This window comes from Phalaenopsis equestris, unplaced genomic scaffold, assembly GCF_001263595.1.
Source record: "Phalaenopsis equestris unplaced genomic scaffold, ASM126359v1 Scaffold000673, whole genome shotgun sequence".
In the NCBI taxonomy this organism is placed as follows: domain Eukaryota; kingdom Viridiplantae; phylum Streptophyta; class Magnoliopsida; order Asparagales; family Orchidaceae; genus Phalaenopsis; species Phalaenopsis equestris.
In genome coordinates, this window is record NW_018165113.1 from 5,385 (window position 1) to 11,393 (window position 6,009).

Below are 6,009 nucleotides of genomic sequence, written 5' to 3' on the forward strand. Positions count from 1 at the left end.
ATATGTCTACTGCATATTCTACATGTTTGCATGTGTGCTCGGTGAGTGTGTCTCGGTTAATGTGTAAATCCTCCTTATAAGTTTCTTTTTACTCGATACAAACTCACTTGTAGCTGGTCTCTGCCATTTGCATGGCACCCCGGGTCCTCAACCAGGTGTAATCCTTCTTTATAGCTAGTTTGTTTTACCGATACATCCTATTTGCGTGTGGCATGTTGCATGTAGCATCCTTGCATTCATTTGAATGATGTGTGTTAGTTCTTTTGGGTTCTCATTGTGATTGCCCCATACTTCAGTCGAGTAATTACAGTTCTTTTGGGTTCCCATTGTGATTGCCCCATACTTCAGTCGAGTAATTACAATGTGGGCTTCTTGCATGATAGTTTGCTTGCACATTTGCCTTGATGGTTGTCTTGCTCGTTAGGAGAGTGACCCCGTATGAGTCACAATGGCTTAACGAGCATTGCTTGCTAGATTGATATTGGTGAGCAATGTAAGTTAAGTCATTGGAATCGATACAAGTATGTGTCATATGCGTCACAAAACCACATTGTAGGTACTCTATTTTAAAAACATAAAATGGATTTTTTTTCTGCTTAGTATTATCCACCCTACTTTTAAAATTATATAATTTAGGCCATATGTGAGGCCACATCTTTTTTTAATGTCACCCCTCTTTGTGACGTGCCTTAGATCCCATGGATCCTTAGGATAAGGACGGTGTGGCGACCCTGTCAAAGTCATAAGGTAGCCAAAGACTTACCCCATTCACTTAGGTACTAAGTTCAGATTTTTTTTGTTAGATGATGTGCTAGGCCAGGATTTAGGGTGCTAGGTAGTCTTTTTAATGTGGCAGTTGTTATTTGCTAGATTGGTTGTCCTAGCCAGACATCTTTCTTGCTTTGTGCTTTTGGTGTGACTACATCAGATTTTTTTTGTTAGATGGTGTGCTAGGCCAGGATTTAGGGTGCTAGGTAGTCTTTTTAATGTCTGGCAGTTGTTATTTGCTAGATTGGTTGTCCTAGCCAGACATCTTTCTTGCTTTGTGCTTTTGGTGTGACTACATGCTACATGTATGATAGTACGTTAGGACATTCTTCTACAGGGGAGTCATGCATATTTATATGCACACAATGGTACCACTATGGGGGAGCATGTGATGATTTCTAACCATTTTACTTGTAGGTGCTATTCAGTTCCCCCACTTATAGGACATGACTAGTTATACGTTATATGTGTTGGATTTCCCGCAAACATTTATTTCTTGTAGGATTGTGACTTTTTTTTCCTATGTATTTTTTAAAGTCTAAGAGAGTCTTGCAGCAGAAATAAGATACGGGTATGAGTTTTGAGGCGCTTTACTGCAGGAACCATGTGACAGGGACCAGGAGTAGTATTCTAATTATGCATTTTATGTTGATGTATAAAATTAGGTCCAAGCACGTATATGCAGAGTTTGGTCACCTTTTTCTTTTTTGGGATATGTTGTGGACCCAACAACACCAACCTTTCTTATTATTTCAATTTGGCTTATTATTCTGCTTCATTGCATGCCTGTATGCTGGTATTTGTGCATATTATTCTTTGGGAGTCATGATAAAGTATAGAATCTTTAGGATTTAAAATTCTAAAGTACATAAAAATCCTAATAAAATATTCAAGATAAATGAATTTTAGAATTAAAATATTTAAAATATTAAAACTTACACTTTTACTTTCTTGAATGACCTTTGTAATGGTTTGCATTGCATGGCTAGCACCCAACTCATACTAATAAAGCCTTCACTATAATTAAGGACTTCTCTAAATAATTGCATCATATTTTGCATGTCTTGAGGAGGAGCCCTTGTGTTTCTTTAACTCGACTAGCCTAGCATACCTCTTTACAAAAGAGGTTGTCTTGTGTGCCTAAGTTGTTAAAATGCTCCCCGACACAGACAGGGTGTAAGACTTTTTGTTTGGAGCATTTCCAGCTTCGTAGCTGAACCTCGATTTCTTTTCTTTCTTGAGGCATCCTTAACATTTTGACAGGTGTAAGACCCACCTCTTGGATATCTAGCCGATGGTTATAAAATAGAGTTTTGTTCCTCTGACCTTAGGGCTGTCGAGATTCCCGTGGATGACACAATTCATGGATTGTTGACCGAGGATCTCAAGACGTGTTGGGCCAACTACCTTCATGACCAAGTAGACTTGGCATCTTAGTGGCTTGGGATGACGGGTCTGTGGTACCCCAACCCAACTACCTCTACCTTCTAGGATTACTCAACCTTCCTTTGACTACCCTCCATTGAGCCCTTTCGCTCCTTGACTTCGTCGATATTAACTTGATGGCCCTAGGCTGACGAGTTGTAGTTCGTTTAGGATATAATGACTTGTCCTTTGCCCTTATGGTTGAGATGTGCTTTGATGTGTTAGGATATCCCCATCAAGATGATTTATAGTTATTCTGCGGGCTATGCGAGCTTATGAGCCGCTACTCTTTTGTGATGTGAGAGACTCACTCTCTGCCCGATGACTTAGTGAGAGCTTTGAAGCATAGTAGTGTTCCAACATGAAATAATCTTCCTTTGATTACTTAACCCCAGGTCTATGATAATATAAAGTGAAACTTTTTTTTTCAAGAGTATTTTTGGGTATCCCCCAAGATGTAATTAACCAATACGAAAATGTTCCTTTTGAGAGTGCTCTTCACCCCATAATAGGTACATACAGCTTACTCTTTGGTTATGGGTAATCTATGTAGATACTTCTTTCACGGATGTTGGTTCAAGTTGCCTCTATCAATTTTTTTTTGGCAAACATTCTTGACCTATCATTGCAAGGTTTTTTGCACGTAGACTCTCTACATTTTTTTCTCTTGTTTGTCAATTTGTCGTATGTCCCTTCTTATTCGATTCCTCTCCTCTTTGAATCACTGATATGATTTAAGAGGGAGATTTATTCAAATAAGGGAATGATACGATAATCGATAAGCTCACGACTCCTTTTAAAATAAAAAAGAGAAAAAATAAACAAAAACACAAACTTTTTTAACTTGAAAAAATAATCAAACTCAATCAAACTTTTTTAAATCAAATTCAAATCAAAATTCAACTATTTTTAATAAATTTATAATTCTAATTCTCAGGATTCACCTTTAAGGAATCAACTAATTCATTTCTTTTGTATTTCTATGACACACCGTAATCAGACTATCAATCACAATCTTTCAATTCCAAGCAAATCTATTCAAACCCATCCATCAATCTGAGTTCCTAAAATATCAATCTTTAAGACCCTTATCTTATAATTCTTCATGATATAAGCCAAAATTTTAATCGAGAGTATTCTCAAAAGCCATAATTTTGGTGATATACTTAATTGTGAGGGCTAGCTCTTTTAGAGATACCAGGTTCTAGAATAAAATAAATTCTATCTTACACTTGTGATGTAGGAAAAAAAACCTTTGGTTGCATTGAACGATAAATATCAAAGATTGTTCTTATCTAAATGATTATGTCTATTTTAAGGTAATACTTCCATCCCTCAGGGTAGTATATTATTTGTGAAAATGATGTATTTGATTATTTAGATAGAAATCTTCTAAGATGTGTGATGAACAGCCGATACAAAAAAAAACCAACATGAATTGGATGCTTAAGTGAAAATAAATAATAATCCCAATAATTTATACTTTAGTAAAAAAATTAACTATTCTAGCTAATAATGTTAAGTATTATTCCATTAGAGTACCATATTCTATTTCCATTATTTTTATTATTTCCACTTATTTGATAATAAATTTTCTTTTGCTAAAACAATTAGTAAACTTATTCAATCCTTGCTTGGATAGTATTTTATTAGTGGATAAAAATTAATTAGTCAAATCACCTCCTCCAAGTGATAGCTGTTAGGTAAGATAATTTAATAGATGTCAAGCATGATAGAAAAGAGATCAACATTCATGTTAAAAAGTGTATAAACTGCCATGACTAAAAGTTTGAAAATAATTTGATTTCTCTAAACGAATAATAAAGATTAGCCCCTCTTTTAAGTTTTGTGCATCAAATCTGTTCTCTTTTTAGTTAGATTTACCCTTCATAATTTAGGAGGTGATCAAGGAAAAATAACCCATAGATTTCCTCTCCCTTATGATATTAGAATTGAATGTGAGAGGAAACTTCAAAATTAGAGCCCTATGACCAATGTATTAGTATTGCAAGGTGCACATATTATTCAATATTGGTATGATGATTATGGGTTAGAAAGAAAAATATAATCTCCAAAATTCTTTAGAATAAATATGAAGAATGTAGTTATTATTGATCCCATTTTTCTTTTAGCTAAGTAAAAGGGCTTAATAAAAGCATGGGATGATATTGATGACCAAAATGGGCTTGACACTTTGATAAGGGTTATATTATTGTACAAAATGTCATGGGTTATAATTACACATCCTCATAATTATGATCTACGAGATATCCTTTAACTTCTAGAAATTAAAAAACCACATTAGTAGATTATATAACAAATATATTATTAATAAACATAAGAGTTTTCCCAATATATGACTCAAGTTGCATTTTCAATAAGGTTAATGGCAACAAAGTCAATAAAAATAAGAAATCAACATGATTTAACATGAGAGTTCAAAAAATATTAGGTGATCATGTGATAAAGACTAATGTGCTTATTACAGATCTAAATTATCTTTGTTCAGGGGAATTTTCTCATGATGACTTCATCGAGGTATCAATAAAAATCAAGTCATTAAGAAGATAAGCTAAGGCATAAGGTAGAGTTAGACAAGACCAACAAAAATAAATTAATAAATTTTAATTAAATACATCAATCAAATGAGAAAAAAATTAGGATGATATTATTATCATTCTCGCCCAACAAAATTTTTTGTTCTATTGTGAAAGAGAAAAAGGACTATGAAAGCAACCCATGCTTTTTCATTTTTTGTTGATATGATTGCGAAAACACGTACTTCTTCTATCCATGTTTGCCAATGTGCCACATGAGCTAATTGGCTCCTCTCTTTATGTTAAACACCCTTCCTCTCAAGTTCCCTATTATTCGTAAATCACTAGGTCTTTTTTCTTATATCGGGCCAGTCTTATTCGTTGAGTATCTTCTAACTCTAAACTCGTTGGTTCTTCTTTCAACTTTATCTTATTAATAAGTTTCAAACCTAAGGCTCGCATACTCTTGACCTATTATTAGGATTTCTTAAAGGTGAAATATTTTAACCCAAAATTCCAAGTCCCTATACCCTCCTAGGTTGTTAAAAAAGTTTTCTTAATGAAAATCTAATCTTTCATTTCTAATTTGTCCCCATTCAAAAAGTGAGCCACAACACTATACTTGATGATCTATAATAGGTATTGGCTTCTCAAAAGTTGTCACCCTTTAGAAGACAAGTGTCTCCCTAATAGATCCATATTTTTCACTAATTTTTTTCCTAGTTAAGAATCCTTATTATTTCTTTTATATAGGCCCCCTTTAATTTCATCCCAACTATAGGAGTATGTTTATGTACACAAGAATTTAAAATTATAGAAGCATTAGTTGAATTCATGTTTGATTGAGGTTTGAACTTTATTTGAAATAATTTTTATTATTTGTCATATTATTCTCCTTTTATCCTTTACGTAATATATCTAGGACCACACATATTGGAAAGGAAGATGACAACATTTAGACATATATAACAAAAAGAAAAAAAAAAAGGTTTACCTCCCATTCATTTTGGGGGATCTACAATAACTTAATTTAGCTCATAACTAGTGATTTGTCACAATCATAACATCAAAATATACTTTACTTTTAGTTAGTTTATATTTAACTTTTTTAGTTTAATCATTTGAAGTTAACTTTAATTTCATATTATGTAGAAAAATTTAATTTCATAGGAATAAATTTTGCTCTACTATTAATTCAAATATATTTATAATTTATGGCAATTGACACACACACACACACACACACACACACACACACACACACACACACACACACACA